The 18,749-nt window shown below is 40.1% G+C and overlaps 1 protein-coding gene across 1 annotated transcript in view; it reads left to right on the plus strand.

Annotated features, from left to right (window-relative positions):
• Positions 1-3,962: 3,962 nt before the first annotated feature.
• SLC8A3 (solute carrier family 8 member A3) overlaps positions 3,963-18,749 on the plus strand; it is a 202,205-nt gene continuing 187,418 nt past the window's right edge. The window contains exon 1 of the mRNA XM_061156779.1: positions 3,963-5,076. The gene's annotated coding sequence lies outside the window, so the exon portion shown is untranslated. The remainder of the gene's footprint in view (positions 5,077-18,749) is intronic.

Here is an 18,749-nt window from a genome sequence, read left to right on the forward strand (position 1 = left end):
CATGGCTTTTCTGAAATATATGTAAGCAGCTGGAGGGCAGGAAGTCAGCCTTACGTGTCTGTGTGAGCTTTATGTCAGCTAACCCAGGGCAGGCACGTGGTAGGGGCTACACAGGTACTTGCTGGGTACTGTTGGGTACACAGGTACTCGGGGCTCTTTGAGATGTCAGTACAGACACTGATTCTTGGTGACTAGCAAAATTTTAAAAAGTGGGAGTGTATTTCTTGGAGGGCACGGAGTAGCTCATAGAAGGGGTGGAAAAAGTAAACTCGCAGACCTCCAGATGGCCCGTAGCACTAGAGAGCAAGGCGGAAGGGAGAGACAGACCCCATGGGGCACTGCCAGTCAGTGAATCCCCTCCAGCCACCTCCCATGCTTTGTTTATTTGGCTGCGCCGGGTCTTGGTCACAGCCTGCAAACTCTCAGTTGTGGCATTTGGGATCTAGTTCCCTGACCAGGGATCGAATCCAGGCTCCCTGCATTGGGAGCGTGGAGTCATGGCCACCGAGTCACCCCACCCTCTGTTCTTATAGCCCTCCACCCAAGACTCAAATTCCCAGCGCAACCAACTACTGGCTTTCTCACTTGGACAGGTCACTTAACCTCTGTTTGGGACTCCTTGTTGGCAGAATGGGGCTAACAAGCCCACCTCCTAGAGACACAGGAAGGACTATATAATTCAGTACATGAAGGTTCTGAAGGGGCCTGTGTTAGTTGCTTAGTCGCGTCCGACTCTTTGCAGCCCCATAGACTGCAGCCCACCAGGCCTCTCCATCCATGGGATTCTCTAGGCAAGAACACTGGAGTGGGTTGCCATTGCCTTCGCCAACAGGAACGATAGAAAGGGAAATTGCTTAGCCATGTCCGACTCTGCAATCCCATGGACTGCAGCCCACCAGGCTCCTCCATCCATGGAGTTTTCCAGGCAAGAATACTGGAGTGGGTTGCCATCTCCTTCTCCGCATAAGGGGCCTACCACCTAGCAAATACTGAATAGATGCTAGCTAATTTAAGGGACCGTTTTTAGTGGTCATTTTGACTTTTCACCTTGTGACCGTTGTTTCCTTAAATGATACTATATCACATTAGTGAATACTATAAGAGAATATAAAGATTCTCCTTACAAAGAAAGGAAGATTAAAAATAACTTTTAAAGCAGCCAGACAGTTCAGTGAGTATCATTAAAGCAGGCAAAGTCTCAAGGTGTTGTAATGTTATGTCATGATTCCCAAGACTTAATTGGAAATATAAGTTATAGAAAATTACCTAGGAACCTCTTAAGTCAAGTGGAATCATGCACAGAAGTGCATAGCTGTTGAAAATACCATGACATTTTTATTATAGTGGTGCTTGTGTATGTTTTTGTCTTTAAATTGCACATAATACTGTAAATCATTTATTACTAAGCCAGTATAGAGACCCCCTGGGCTTGCCAGGTGGCTCAGTGGTAAGCAATTTGCCTGCCAATGCAGGAGACACAGGAGACTTGAATTTGATGCTTGGGTTGGGAAGATCCCCTGGAAGAGAAAATGGCAACCCACTCCAATATTCTTGCCTGAAAAATCCCATGGACAGAGGAGCCTGGCAGGCCACAATCCACTGGGGGCCATAATCCATGAGGTCACAAAGGGTCGGACACAACTGAGCATGCACTATGTGCTAGGTGCTGAAGGTACAAATATAAATTAAATAGGGTCACTCTAAGCTGAAATAACTTGCCATCTGAAAGGGAGGGAGTATTTGTTGGTGATTTTTAAAAAATTATTTTAACTTATTTATTTGTCTGTGCCAGGTCTTAGTTGGGGCATATGGGATCAAGTTTCCCAATCAGGGATTGAACGTGGGTCCTCTGCATTTGAAGAGAGGACTCTTAGCCACTAGACCACCAGGGAAGTCCCTGTTGGTGATCTTGATGTCAAAGTATTTTTCTGATTTCACCTAGAAGCAGTACATTTGAGTTGTGAAGCTCTTATGGGTGCATGCTAAGTCGCTTCAGTCATGTCCAACTCTTTCCGACCCTATGGACTGTAGCCCGCCAGGCCCCTCTGTCCATGAGAGTCTTTAGGCAAGAATGCTGGAGTGGGTTGCCATGCCCTCCTCCAGGAGATCATTCTGACCCAGGGATCGAACCCACATCTCTTATGTCTCCTGCATTCTCAGGCAGGTTCTTTACCATTAGTGCCACCTGGGAAGCCCTGTAAAACTCTTTGTGCGTGCATGCTGTGTCTCTTAAGTCATGTCCAATTCTTTGCGACCCCATGGACTGTAGCCCACCAGGCTCCTCCACCCATGGGATTCTCCAGGCAAGAATACTCTCACCTATTATATAATAGGGTTACAGTTGGTTGCTCTCCTGTGGTAAGCCCATTTGCTGTTTCTTTTTGAGACCAACACTCACATCCAAAAAGGCAATTGTAATCAAAGGAAGACAAAAGGAAGGCAGTATTTTAAGGAATTCTGATCTTTTCTTAACAGCCATATTCTCTTGCCTGATGTAGATACTTGTAGAGAGATTCCAAAGCACTTAATCTGCTTACCTGATACACTTGATGATAGTGTAATAACCTATGGTATAAGCAAACATTGCTCTATCTAAGGGATCAAATTACCATGAACATTAGGTCCTGTTTCTAAATGTTTTCCTTTCTTTTGCAGGGTGATAAATGGGAGAGGGAGAGAGCTGACATGCATTTTTCAAATGCAAGTCAATCATTAGCAGAGTCGTTTACAAAAGAACTTTGTATTTCCTATAATAATTAAATTGATTGACCAGTCAGGAAAATATGATCCTTCTTTCTGTTTTGAGATTTGCAAATGGAATCATAAAATTGAATCCCATTTTTTTCTTAATAAATGGAATGTGGTTTTAAAACTTTTACTTAGTTATTTGGCCGCCTTGGGTCTTAGCTGCATCACTTGGGATCTTCCTTGTAGCATGCCAGGTCTTTTGTGCAGACTTCTTTCTCTAGTTGCCACACTGATGCTCAGTAGTTGCTGGGCATGGGTTCAGTAGTTGGGGCACTCAGGGTTTGTTGCTCCGGCCATGTGGGATCCTAGCTCCCCTTTTAATTCTGTATCTGCAGTGCTGATTTGAATATGAGTTTCTTATTACAGTTTTTATGTTGAACATTGTTTTTATTGTGTAAAGTACAGGTACGTTGTACCCCCAAGACATGATTAATCTTCTAAATTTTTTAGTTTATTTTTTTATTTTTGAGTGCACTGGGTCTTCATTGCTGTGTGCACATCATTTCCCTAGTTGCAGTGTGTATGGGCTACTCTCTAGTTGCAGTGTCAGGGCTCCTCATTGAGGTGGCTTCTCTTGTTATGGTGGCTTCTCTGGTTGTAGAGCACGGGCTCTAGGGCATGGGCTTAGTTGCCTCACTGGTATGTGGAATCTTCCTGCACCAGGGATTGAACTCATGTCCTCTGCATTGGCAGGCAGATTCTTAACCACTGGACCATCAGGGAGGTCCCATGTTGGTCTTCATAAGATTGTTTTCTTTTGAACCTTAATTTTGTTTTCCTTCCTTTCTGTTTTGATCCTAATGTCATATTGCATGCCTGGATCAAAACAGCCGTCAGTTTCTCAGATCCAGCAGATGCCTTGTAGCAACTTGGAAGATATATGGACATAAAACCACTTTTTTTTCTAAGGAATACCATTACAAATTAAGTATGTTAATGATGCCATCAAAATAGATAATAATCTTTCCTAAGCTTTGCTATTTTATGCCAGATGCAGCACATAAGATAATAGTGTATCTAACTGTGCCTAACTTAGTATTGGCATTCAACAAAAACTTGTTGCATTTGTCAATAAATCTTTATAATCTTTTTTTTCCACCTTATTTCGGGGATTTTTGAATAAATGTCTCCTTATTTAACCACCAACTTCATGGGATAACACTCTGACAGAGCAATAAAATGAGAAAAACAAGAATTCTAAATGATTGGTTTGAGGCCTAGCTTTGACTTAGAAGATAAGGAGGTAAGGATAAGGGCTCAATCATGTACTGCTAATAATAATTGGCTAACAATTATTAAACTCTTATCAATTTATTTCAATCTTATTTCAGCTACTGTGCCAAGTCATTTACATGTGTTTATTTAAGTCTCACAACAACTCTAAACTGCTGCTGTTGTCCCCATTTTACAGATGAGATAAGCAAGACATTGAGAGCTTAATTTGCTAAATGACACAGCTATTAAGTCCCAGGGCTGGGATTTAAACCCAGGCAGTTTAGCTTCAGAACCTACATACATAACCATAATATGCTGTCTCTACTCTCCATGGTTTCGGGCACTATGCTGGGCCATCCTTTTCAGTAACTTAAATGCCAACGAATTCTCATAACTGCAAGGCAATATCAATAATTTATTTTTATAGATAAGGTAACTGAAGGCCTAAAGAAATTAATAACTTGCTCATGATACATAGCTAATCAGTGCCAGACCTGGGAATTTCCTTCAAGCCATTAAGGAGTCTACTTCTCTTCCATCACTCCAGGAAATTAAAGTTTATTATATTTTAATTCAATTTGGTTCAGCCATGCTAGCACACCCTTCCATTATAGGTAATAGAGAATTGACTGCATTACATGAAATGTTCTACATCAACAGCAGTAGCAGTACCATTCGTTTCATACAAAGTTTGAAAGCAGTGACCAACATTTGCTCTCTGACTTGTATCCCTTCCATCTCCCAAAACCTCATAAGATACATAGAAGACAGAAAAGGGTTTGCGCCACAGGATGTGAAAGGCCTTGTCAGAACTGGATATTGACCTTTTGCCTAAGTTACCTTGCATACTCTGATATGAAAAGTTATCATATGACTCAAGCAAAGTCCAGACGGGGAGTCAAAGTGCTAATCTCTAACAGTAATGTGTACAGAATGGCCATTTTCTCCCTTGATGGTCAAAGAAAGCATGTAAGTCAGCAATTACATAACAAACCACGGCAAAACTTAATGTCTTAAATTTTTTTTAATTTAAAAAGATTCTGTGAATTGACTGTTTCTTCTGGTACTACCTAGAGTCACATGGAACTGTATTCATCTGATGACAGAGGAGGGGTAAGTAGCCCAGGGTGGCCTCTCTTTGCTTACAGGCGCTTAATGCTAACTGTAGACTAGAGTGCCTTGTATTTGTCCTCGCGGCCTCTCGTCTTCCAACAGACCAGACTGGACTTTTACTGCATGCCGAGGGGGTGTTCTCAGTCCCAATGTGGAAAGCACTTAGGCAAGCCTTTGTACTTGTCACAGTTGCTGATGTCTTATTGGCCAGACCAGGCCAGGGCCAAGCTCAGAGTCACTGCAGGATGGAACCTAAACTCCACCTCTTTTTTTAAAACATGTCACATGCACTTTCCCACCCCCAACCCCAATTTTTGGTTGTTCCATGAGGCATGTGGGATCTTAGTTCCCCAACTAGTGATGGAACTGGAACCCCCTGCAGTGGAAGTGTGATGTCTTAACCACTGGACCACCAGGGAAGTCCCCCTACACTCCACCTCTTGATGAGAACAGTGCAAAGAATGTATAGTCATTTTTAATCCACACAGAAAGAAGCCAAGCTTCAAACAGCAAAGACCAGGGGTCAGCAAACGTTTTCTCAAAGGATGAGATAGTAAATCTTTTAGGCTTGCAGGCCTTGGGTCTTTGCAGTCTGGGGTATGAAAGCAACCATAGACAATATGTAAGCAAAAGAATGCAACTGTGTTCCAGTAAAACTATTTGCAAAACCATGAGGTCCTATATGGTTGGTTTTTTTATATTTACAAAAACTAAACTATACACTATAGTTTAAGGACCACTCTCAAAGACCACTGCAGGTTGAAATAGACTTTTAAGAGTGAAAATGAGAGAAGAAAGTTCCCAAATGTTGATCCCTTGGAGTTCCAAATTGACACATTTTCTAGGAATGGCTTTTTAAAAAATTTCACATCCTCCAAGAAAGAGAAGTCAGGGAAAGTCCAATGAAAATTTCCCCTACTGTAATTCTGGAAATGAGTTTAAGAGTGACCATTGTCAGATTAATGAAGCAGCCATCATAGCCAGGTGCTGTGCTTAATCGCTCAGTCGTGTCCGACTCTTTGTAACCCCATGGACTGCAGCCCACCAGCCTCCTCTGTCCGTGGGGATTTCCCAGGAAAGAACACTGGAGTGGGTTGCCATGCCCTCCTACAGGGGATCTTCCCAAGCCATGGGTCGAACCCAGGTCTCCCGCATTGCAGGCAGGTTCCTTACCGTCTGAGTCACCAGGGAAGCCCTGATAGCCAGGACACCATCCAAATTCAAGGATTCACATAAAACTTAGAGCAATATTAAGAACTCACTAGATACTTTATGGAAGTTATTTCATTTCATGCTTAAGAAATCTTGTTAGGTTAAAATTATTACCCCATGTTAAAGATAGAAAGATCGAACTTTGGAGATGTGAAGTTAAATGTCTCTAGTTAATGTTATTAATGTTAAAACCTAAACAGCCAATACTTGAAACCAGAACCAGAACATTTTCTACCACATACTCCACCACATTGCCCCTGCCTTTTGAGTTTAAAAGGAAAATAATCTATGTAGGAAAATAACTTCTTGGAAAAATTATTTATAAAAATTATTTGTAATTACTAGTCACACTCACATACAAAATAGCATCTCTTCAAGTGCAGGAAAAAAGATGGGGAATAAGAAGAATTGGTAGTTTTCTCCTATTTTAAATATGGGTCGTTTTCTCCGACTTGTGCATTAACAGAATGCGAGAGGTATAGTAGGGCCAAAAGATCAGGAGACAACTGACATTGAAAGGTTAGTTTATTACAGTTTCCAAGAAAAGAGGACGCTCTATGTCTTGGGGGCCACACAGAGAAGCGCTGATGCTGGTCGTAGGGCAGAGGGAGAGGGAGGAGCTGTGGGCAAGAGCCTTTATTGTGGTTTCTGTAGGTAAGCAGGCTTAGGATGGATTAGTTTGAATAATGTCAGTGGTCTCTGTAGCATAGGGGCTGTCCCTACTAGCTGTCTGGTACCTAGCCTTGGGGTGATGAGGGCATGTGGATAAATGGCCCTAAGTGTGAGAGCTCAGTAAAAGAGATCATTGGAATGTGAGCTCTGGATTGGCTACTTTGTATTTGAAAACTGTGCTCGTGAGAGAGTTGTTTATTATCTCTAAAAATGTACTAACCTCCGGAGGAGTAGTCCCTCCAGGGTCAGCAAGGTCCCAGATGTCAAAGCATCAAAATACAGAAAATAAAAGACAGTGGTTATACTACCACTAGGACTATAGTGGGTTCTCCAATTTTTGCCTTTACTCCAAGACCTACAGAAATAACTGAGATAGTCAAAGGTAATCAGAACTATCTAGAAAATAGCCAAAAACAAGGGGCTTCTGGTTCAAGATGACAACATAGGAAAATCTTGATCTCGCAGACACAGAGTCTGCAGCTACGTATACAACAATGTCTTTCAAAAACCTAAAGCCTGGCTGAGTGATGACTACAAGTCAGGCAAACAAGAGGAACTGCATCAAACTGAGTCGGAGGCTGGGATACAATCTGGCCATAAACCACACCCCCAGCACAGTGGCACATATCGCAGAGAAAGTTCACAACCTGAAGCTCCTCTCTGAGGAGCGAAGGATTTTATTTCCATACCGTAACTTCAACTTTTCGGACCTGCACCAGAGAGATGATCCCTAACCACTTTGAAAACTAACAGAACCTACGAGACTGCAGTAATCTGGGAGACGTATCCTAGAAGGTCCATGCGCTGAGAGGGGCACCAGGACCCAGCTCACTGTCAGCTGACCTCAGCCAGACTTAGAGAGGCTTGAAGATCAGGAACAGGACAAGGGTGCCCAGCATCACCACTTTTACTCAGCATAGTATCCGAAGTCCTAGTCAGAGCAATGAGATAAGAAACAGAAACAAAAGGGATCCAAACTGAAAGGAAGAGGTAAAGCTGTTATTGTTCACAGGTGACATGATACTATATATAGAAAATCCTAAAGATAACACTGGAAAGCTACTAAAACTCATCAATGAGTACAGTATATATTGTTTATTACAGTAGCTTATAGTTGTTTAAACTATAGTTGTAGTTTATATTATAAAGTTGTATAGTACAAAATTAATATACAGAAATTTGTTGCATTTCATTCAGTACACTAACAACAAACTATCAGGAAAAAAAGAATCCCATTTACAATCATATCAAAAGAATGAAATACCTAGGAATAAATCTGAGGGAAAATGACTGTACTCATAAAACTGTAAGAAACTGATGAAAGAAATTGAACACATTACAAAACAATGGAAAGCTATACCTTGCTTTCCGTTGGAAAAATTAATTGGAAAAATTAATACTGTTAAAATGACCTTACTACCCAAGGCATATACAGATTCAATGTATATTTTCATTAGTTATGAAAATACCAATAGCATTTTTCACAGAACTAGAACAAATAGTTCTAAAATTTGCGTGGAAAAACAAAAGACCCTGAATATCCAAAGCAATCGTGAGAGAAAGGAACAAAGCTGGATATATTACATTTCTTGAATTCAAACTATACTACAAAACTTCAGTAATCAAAAACCACATTATATGGCAGTTAACCTATTATGAAGGAGGCAAGAAAATACAATGGGAAATAGCCTTTTCGAGAAATGGCATTGGGAAACACTGGACAGGTACACACAAAATGATCAAACTGGACAACTTTCTCACTCCACAAGTGTAGATAAATTCATGATGGATTAAAGACTCAAATATAAGTCCTGAAATCATAAAACATCTAGAAGGAAACATAGTGCCTTCTTTGACTTTGGTCTTAGCAATATATTTTTGGATATGTCTCCTTGGGCAAAGGAAACAAAAGAAAAAAAATAAACAGAACCTAATCAAACTAAAAAAGTTTTGCACAGTAACAGAAACTATTGACAAAATGAAAAGACCGCTTAATGGATGGGACCAGGTATTTGCAAATGATATATCCCATGAGGGGTTAATATCCAAAAGATACAAAGAACAGCTCAACATTTTTTTTTAAAAGAAGCTGATTAAGACATGGGCAGAGGACCTGAAGAGACATTCCAAAGACATACAGATGACCAACGGGCACAGGAAAAGATGCTCAGACTTCCCTGGTGGCACAGTGGAATAGGAACCCATCTGCCAATTCAGGGGACACAGGTTTGATCCCTGGTCTGGGAAGATTCAACATGCCATGGAGCAGCCAAATTCCTATGCCACAACTACTGAAGCCTGCTCACCTAGAGCCTGTTCTCTGCAACAAGAAAAGCCACCGCAATGAAAAGCCCATGCACCACAACACATGCTTGCTGCAACTAGAGAAAGCCCGCATGAAGCAACAAAGACCCAGTGCAGTCAAAGATAAATACATACATACATAAAAACGTAAAAAAAGATTCTCAACATCATTAATCTTTACAGAAATTCAAATCAAAGATACAGTGAGATATGACCTCACACCCTTCAGAATGGTTATTATCAAAAAGACAAGAAACAACGTGTCAGTGAAGATGTGGAGAAAAGGGAACCTCCTGGACTCTTGGTAGGAGTATAAATTGGTACAGCCACTATGGAGAACAGTATGGAGGTTTATCAAAAGCTAAAAGTAAGACTACCATATGATCCAGCAACTCCACACCTGGGTATGTAAAAGAAGAAAAGAAAAATACTAATTCAAAAGGCCATCAGCTGACTTTTCTGTGGAAACTTTGGAGGCTAGAAGGGAGTGGCATCTGGCATCATGTATTTAAAGGGCAGTAACTTCCAATGAGTATAATCCATAAAAATATTGAATCACTATGTTGTATACCTGAAAACAATATAATATTGTAAATCAACTACACTTAATTAAAAAATAAGAAATTGCCTTTTCTCATGGTAAATTGATTTCAGGCTGAGCTCAAGCATACTTGTATCTGTTTGAATATTCCTGAGTGCACTAATTTTTAAAAAATCCTTCAGTGTTGCATACAACACATTCATACAGTAGGATATTCTTCTTTTCTAACTGTTAACATGAGTGGTACTGGTTCTAACTAAAAGATATAATCCACTAAAGAAGAAATCAAGTGAGATAAGTTGCTCATGGTAACTACCTTATTTTGAGTTGAGTTCATTTACAGGCAATCCTATGCAGAAATGATTTTGAAAACAAAGAAAGTGATGTATGAGAGAGTGATGATCATGATAATGATGTACGATTCTGGAAAGAGCTAAAAAGAAGCTGAAGTCAGAACTTTTTTTTTTAAAATAAATCAACTCTTGAGGTATACTCAGCATACAATAAAATGCTCAGAGTTAATGATGCAGCTTGATGAGGTTTGACTTGTAAGTACCATCCTGTCTTAGCATGTTGAGAATACTATAAAAAATTACCTTAGACTGGGTGGCCAGACATCCTGGAATGTGAAGTCAAGTGGGCCTTAGGAAGCATCACTACGAACAAAGCTAATGGAGGTGATGGAATTCCAGTTGAGCTATTTCAAATCCTGAAAGATGATGCTGTGAAAGTGCTGCACTCAATATGCCAGGAAAGCTCAACAGTGTCCACAGGACTGGAAAAGGTCAGTATTCATTCCAATCCCAAAGAAAGGCAATGCCAAAGAATGCTCAAACTACCGCACAATTGCACTCATCTCACACGCTAGTAAAGTAATGCTCAAAATTCTCCAAGCCAGGCTTCAGCAATATGTGATCTGTGAACTTCCAGATGCTCAAGCAAGATTGAGAAAAGGCAGAGGGACCAGAGATCAAATTGCCAAAACATCCGATGGATCATCAAAAAAGCAAGAGAGTTTCAGAAAAACAACTATTTCTGCTTTATTGACTATGGCAAAGCCTTTGACTATGTGGATAACAATAAACTGTGGAAAATTCTGAAAGAGATGGGCATACCAGACCACCGACCTGCCTCTTGAGAAACCTGTATGCAGGTCAGGAAGCAACAGTTAGAACTGGACATGGAACAACAGACTGGTTCCAAATAGGAAAAGGAGTATGTCGAGGCTGTACATCGTCACCCTGCTTATTTAGCTTATATGCAGAGTACATCATGAGAAACGCTGGGCTGGAAGAAGCACAAGGTGGAATCAAGATTGCCGGGAGAAATATCAATAACCTCAGATATGCAGATGATACCACCCTTACGGCAGAAAGTGAAGAACTAAAGAGCCTCTTGATGAAAGTGAAAGAGGAAAGTGAAAAAGTTGGCTTAAAGCTCAACATTCAGAAAACTAAGATCATGGCATCTGATCCCATCACTTCATGGCAAATAGATAGGGAAACAGTGGCTGACTTTATTTTTCTGGGTTCCAAAATCACTGCAGATGGTGATTGCAGCCATGAAATTAAAAGATGCTTACGGCTTGGAATGAAAGCTATGACCAACCTAGACAGCATACTAAAAAGCAGACATTACTTTGTCAACAAAGGTCCATCTAGTCAAGGCTATGGTTTTTCCAGTGGTCATGTATGGATGTGAGAGTTGGACTATAAAGAAAGCTGAGCGCCAAAGAATTGATGCTTTTAAACTGTGGTATTGGAGAAGACTCTTGAGAGTCCCTTGGACAGCAAGGAGATCCAGCCAGTCCACCCTAAAGGAGATCAGTCCTGGGTGTTCATTGAAAGGACTGATGTTGAAGCTGAAACTCCAATACTTTGGCCACCTGATGCGAAGAGCTGACTCATTTGACAAGACCCTGATGCTGGAAAAGATTGAGGGCAGGAGGAGAAGGGGACGACAGAGGATGGGGTGGTTGGATGGCATCACCGACTCAATGGACATGAGTTTGGGTAAACTCCGGGAGTTGGTGTTGGACAGGGAGGCCTGGTGTGCTGTGGTTCATGGGGTTGCAAAGAGTCGGACACAACTGAACTGAACTGAGCCTGGGTGGTTAATAAACAAGAATATTTCTCACAGTTCTGAAGGCTGGTAAGTCCAAGATGGAGACACCAGCAGAATTAGTGTCTGGTGAGAACCATTCCTAGTTCATAGATGGCACCTTCTCACCTAACCACAAAGGGCAGAAGGGTTGAAGGATCTCTCTGAGGCCTCTTTGTAAAAGCACCAATCACCTCCCAAAGACCCCAACTGCTAATACCATTACCTGGCAGGGGCGGGTGGGGGGCTGCAGTGTTTAGGATTTCAACATGTGAACTTTGGAAGGAAACATTCATTTTGATCACACCCCAATAAAGATAAAAGTTTCCCATCACTCCAGAAAGTTCTCTCTATCCCTCCATTCCCTCACATCAGGAAACATTGATGAAAATTCCATTCCCTTGTATTGTTTGGACTATTCCAGAACTTCATACAAAGGAAGTCCTATATGAAGTTTCTTCGTTCTGGTTTCTTTCTATCATCATCCTATCTATGAGATACATCCATGATTGTACACATATCAGAAACTTGTTCAGATTTACTGAGGGTTTTCCCACTGAATGAATATGCCAGTCTGTTTGCCACTCATCTAATCAGTACTGGTTGTTTGTTTCCACTCTGTGGAATAAATCCATGCATTATGCTGCTATGCTATATATATATATATTAATATATATATATATATATATATATATGAATCATTGTGGGGAAATTCCTATGGTAGAATCACCAAGATATATAACAGATGTAAGTTTAACTTTATAAGAAACTATTATTATCCACCCTAATGATGCCAAGAAATGCAATTAAAGAGGGGTGTGCAACAACAACAACAAAAGATTGTCACTATCAGCAAGGTTAGAAACTACCGAACTATAAGGAAGAAGGAAGAGGTGGTAGTATACTCAGTGGTCCTCCACCTGACATGAAATCAGGTATTCAAGGCAAAATAATGCTTAGTGTAGACATGACTGTAGCTGCATTGTATATTCGTTTCATACTTCTGTTACTATGATGTTTGCTGATATCATTTTTCATGTAATAGATGTTTTGTAAGAGAGAAAATAGGAAACAAATTTTAGTGAAACAGAAAACCACTGAACAAAAGAAACAGTAATGGAGAAAATCACAGTGGCACTTACTTGAAGAAATGATGAATAATCACTCTGATAATTACATAATTCTACCGCTCTTTTGGTGAAAGAGGAGAGTGAAAAATATGGCTTAAAACTCAACATTCAAAAACTAAGATCATGGCATCTGGTCCCATCACTTCATGGCAAATAGAAAGGGATAAGTGGAAACAGTGACAGACTATTTTCTTGGGTTCCAAAAACACAGTGGATAGCGACTGCAGCCGTGAAATTAAAAGGCGCTTGCTCCTTAGAAGTAACCCTATGACAAACCCAGATAACATATTAAAAAGCAGAGACATCAGTTTTCCAACAAAGGGCCTGTATAGTCAAAGCTATGGTTTTTCCAGTAGTCATGTATGCATGTGAGAGTTGGACCATAAACAAGGCTGAGAGCCGAAAAATTGATGCTTTTGAACTATGATGCTGGAGAAGGCTCTTGAGAGTCCCTTGGACTGCAAGGAGATCAAACCAGTCAATCTTGAAGGAAATCAACCCTGAATATTCATTGGAAGGACTGATGCTGAAGCTGAGGCTCCAATACATACTTGGCCCTCTGATCCGATGAGTTGACTCATTGGAACAAACAATGATGTTGGGAAAGATTGAAGCAAAAGGAGAAGGGGAAGGCAGAAGATGAAATGGTTAGATAGCATCACCAACTCAATGGACGTGAATCTGAACAAATCCAAGAGACAGTAGAGGACATAAGAGCCTGGTGTACTGCAGTCCATGGGGTCACAAAGAGTCAGACAAGACTTAGGGACTGAACAGCAATGAACAACAACTAAATATTGGCACTAACATTATAGCATCTCTTACGCCATACCAAGGGTTGATTTATTGACATTTCAATCAATGAGTGTTCTCTATGTCTTCTCCTAGATGAGTTCTGCATAATTTTTATTTGCACAGACTTTTCCAGGTATTAGAGTTGTAGTTCATGTCAGTGCACCTAGTTTCAAAGAAACATCTTCCCTTTTGTGCAGTTTCATCTCCAAACAAAATACCATGGACAGAGCAATGCATAGCTCTTATCAACCAGACTTGTACCATGTGACAACTCCTAAAGCTGGGAAGACGTTTAGCTCATGAAAGTCAAAAACCTCAGTAGAGGAAGTCATGGTGTTCTTATCAGGTTAAGAAAAAATGGATGCGGGGCAAATAAAAACAGATGGTTATTACTATTTCTGACTGTAGTCTGGGCATAAGTCTGGCTACAAAAGGATTTGGTCAAAAAATATTTTCGCACCCTAAAAGTCTCCATTCCTTGAGATTTCTATTTTCTATGACTTAAATAATGCTTGTATCTCTAGGAATCCCCTACCCTCCTTGTGGTTTAGACAGTCAGCCTAGACCTTGCATGCTTGAGGGGTAGATTTAGCACGGTTCCCTATAAACTTAGAATTTTCACTTCTTCCTTAGCCCAATTACATGTCTTGGGATCTTCCACTCTCTAACTCACCACAAGGTACAGGAGGCCTAAGCAATAATGAGGTTATGAAGAAGACAGACCAGGTGAAAACAGCTAGTCCGAGCTGATTGAGTCAATTTACCAATCCTACCGCATGGGGGCAGTAGGAGACAAGAGAGAGGGAGTTATACATATGCCGTTTGAATGCAGAGAGACTGCCAATCTATCACTGGCTAAAACATTACGCCAGAATTTGACAAAATATTATAAACTCCTCAGGATTGGGATGGATTAGGGACGAGCAAAAGGGAAGACTTTTAAGGGGAAAAAGATTTTCTTTCTATTTCAATATATATTTTCCAGTTACTTGTCTAAGCATAAAGGATAACGTGGCATTGTTTGGTAATTTGTTTTTTTAAGTTAAGAGCCTATTTCCATGTGCTTAAATAATTGATAGCACACAATATATAATTTTAGGGGCTCCTCTGGTAGCTCAGCTGATAAAGAATCTACCTGCAATGTGGGAGAGCTGGGTTCCATCCCTGAGTTGAGAAGATCCCCTGGAAGAGGGCATGGTGACCCACTCCAGCATTCTTGTCTGGAGAACTCCATGGACAGAGGAGGCTGGAGGGCTACAGTCCACAGGGTCGCAGAGACAGACACGACTGAGCGACTAAGCACAGCACATAGTACATAATTTTAAATCACTAGATAAATTTTCAGTCAAAGGCGACTCTAGTATATCTACTTGAACCACTATTTTGGAGTAGTTGAGGTATTTCCAGAATTTCTATAGTTATAAAATAATTAACTATAATTAACTTTCATAAGGTTAAATCTTTCCCAAAAATCACAGTAATTTCCTCTGATGGAAGTGCTGGGTTCAAATGAATATAGATTTTTAAGGAACCCGTGCTAAATCGCTTCAGTCATGTCCAGCTCTTTGCGACCCTATGGACTGTAGCCCGCCAGGCTCCTCTCTCCATGGGATTCAGCAGGCAAGAATACTGCAATAGGTTACCGTTTCGCCCTCCAGGGTTTCTTCCTGACCCAGGGATCAAACCAGCATCTGTTATGTCCCCTGCATTGGCAGGCAGGTTCTTTACCGCTAGAGCCACCTGCTGAATTCATCAAGAAGTGCTTACCAATGTATATTCCACAAACAACATATTACATTATGCTTACACTTGGTGGCTTTTTAAATATTTACCAAGTTGATTCTCTGTTCATTCATATTTCTTAAATTGTAATAATGTTGCATATTTTATTTTATTAGAATTACAATATTGTTTTAATGTTATAACATTTATATTTTATTCATGTTTTTTAAATTTCTTTTTTGAATTTTCCATGAATATCCTTGATCCAGAAGCACTTACTTTTTCTGAGTAATTCTGATTCTGTTTGGATATGTAGCATCCTTGTCCCAGGTAAAGAAAGCATTAGCAAAAGAGGAATTTGTATCACTGTGTTTTTGAAAAGCACCGTCTTTCCTTACAGTGCATTTTAAGTTCTCTTTTCCCCTCTCATCTCAGTAACCGCCAGCCCACCCAGCACTTCCCATCTTGCTTGTCTGCATCCATCAAGAGTTTGTGTGGACATCCTGAGCAGCCCATTCAGAGCCCTCACAGTCCTCGCAACCGGGAAACTACCCAGCACTCTCTACCAAAATGTCACCACTTGATAAAGCATCCTTTTTTAAAATCTTTCCTGTTCCCCTATTTGTGATGCAAACTTTTCATTCAGTTAGTTTCTTTTGCAACCCGTTCTGATGAATTCACCTCAGACTCACTCACTCTCAGTAGATCCATCATATTAAAATAGCACTTCAGAGCTGGATGAGGCAGTGAGGAGGAAGACAAGAGAGAGGAGTGAGAAGAAAAAAGAGAGGGAGCTGAGGCGGGAACTCTGATGCTTGAGAGAAAAATTTAACTGGACTACCCAGAAAATAGACACCTTTTATTTTTGGGTCAAACCCAGCATTTGATTGTTGGGGCAGACTAATTTTTAACATTTTTTTCCTCTATATGACAAAGTTGTTTTTAACCTGTGCAGATTTGCCAGTGACTTGGTCAAAACTGATCTTCGCATACTCGTGTTTAATGGACAGTATAGCCAGATTTATTAATTTTTAATTAATTTTAACTTCAAAAATTCTGTTAACGTATACAAAGATAAACTAGTTAAGTTTCTTTTTTTTGACAAAAGGTAAGCAGAGATTCATAAGAATCCAATTTCACAATAAAATCCAAGATTGCAAAACACTGCCCATGTGTTTATTTCTTCAGGATCATTTCTAGTAACTTGAAAATATCTCTATAATCTTAAATTTTTAATTTTATCTTAAATTTTTAAACAAAAAACTTCACAACATTACATATAATGACAGAACTGAAGTAACTCAAGTTTTATTTCTTTGTTTCTACAACCACAGTGCTCTCACTGTTTATTTTAATTTTTTGTTTAAACACTGGAATATGTGCTATCGTAAGAATTGGAGACACAAACTGTACCCAAAGTTAGCTTGAATAATTACAAATTTTTACAAATTTACTCTCAAAACAGTGCATGTAGCTAAGTCTGCGTGGGCCAGGGCTATCTTTATTTTGATAACGTTATTGTCTATGTGGAAAATCTGAAAAAAATTGACAAAAAAAACCTCCTGAAACTAGTAAGTAATTACAGTAAGGCTACAACATACACTTTTTTAAAAAATTTTTTTCATTTATTTTTATTAGTTGGAGGCTAATTACTTTACAATATTGTAGTGGTTTTTGTCATACATTGACATGAATCAGCCATGGATTTACATGTATTTCCCGTCCCGATCCCCTCTGCCACCTCCCTCTCTACCCGATCCCTCTGGGTCTTCCCAGTGCACCAGGCCCGAGCACATGTCTCATGCATCCAACCTGGGCTGGTGATCTGTTTCACCCTAGATAATATACATGTTTTGATGCTATTCTCTCAAAACATCCCACCCTCGCCTTCTCCCACAGAGTCCAAAAGTCTGTTCTGTACATCTCTGTCTCTTTTTCTGTTTTGCATATAGGGTTATCATTACCATCTTTCTAAATCCCATATATATGTGTTAGTATGCTGTAATGGTCTTTATCTTTCTGGCTTACTTCACTCTGTATAATGGGCTCCAGTTTCATCCATCTCATTAGAACTGATTCAAATGAATTCTTTTTAATGGCTGAGTAATATTCCATGGTGTATATGTACCACAGCTTCCTTATCCATTCATCTGCTGATGGGCATCTAGGTTGCTTCCATGTCCTGGCTATTATAAACAGTGCTGCGATGAACATTGGGGTGCATGTGTCTCTTTCAGATCTGGTTTCCTCGGTGTGTATGCCCAGAAGTGGGATTGTTGGGTCATATGGCAGTTCTATTTCCAGTTTTTAAAGAAATCTCCAAACTGTTCTCCATAGCGGCTGTACTAGTTTGCATTCCCACCAACAGTGTAAGAGGGTTCCCTTTTCTCCACACCCTCTCCAGCATTTATTGCTCGTAGACTTTCGGATAGCAGCCATCCTGACTGGCATGTAATGGTACCTCATTGTGGTTTTGATTTGCATTTCTCTGATAATGAGTGATGTACAACATACACTTTAATATACAAAAGTCAATCCTATATCTTAGATACTAGGAATGAAAAAGTGGAATTTGAAATTTGAAACAATACCCTCTACATTAGCACCACCACCCCCGCCCCCATGAAATGCTTAGGTGTAAAACTAAAAACTATGGACATGATGTATATGAAAACTACAAAACTCTAATGAAAGAAATCAAATAAGAACTAAGTGAATGAAGATATATTCCATGTCCATGGTTAGGAAGACTCGATATTGTCAAGATGTCAGTTCTTCCCAACCTAACTTGATCTGCAGATTCAATGTGATGTCAGTCAAAATCCCAGCATGTTATTTTGTGGGTATCAACCAACTGATTTTCAAGTTAATATGAGGGGCTTCCCTGGTGGTAAAGAATCTGCCTGCCAGTGCAGGAGACACAGATTAAATTTCTGGTCCAGGAAGATTTCACAACTAAACAACTAAACCCATGTGCCACAACTAAAGAGTAGCCCCTACTCACCACAACTAGAGAAAAGCCCGAACAGCAGCAAAGACCCAGCACAGCCAAATAAAAATAGATAAGATTACACAAAAAATCAAATTACCACAGATTTCCTGGTTTAAAACACAGTTATTGTCATTGGTTTTTTTAATTAAAAAAGCTCATATGGGGAAGGAAAAGACTCAGAATTGAAGGAGAAGAACAAAATCAG

The sequence above is a fragment of the Dama dama genome, chromosome 12 (genome assembly GCF_033118175.1).
Source record: "Dama dama isolate Ldn47 chromosome 12, ASM3311817v1, whole genome shotgun sequence".
In the NCBI taxonomy this organism is placed as follows: Eukaryota; Metazoa; Chordata; class Mammalia; order Artiodactyla; family Cervidae; genus Dama; species Dama dama.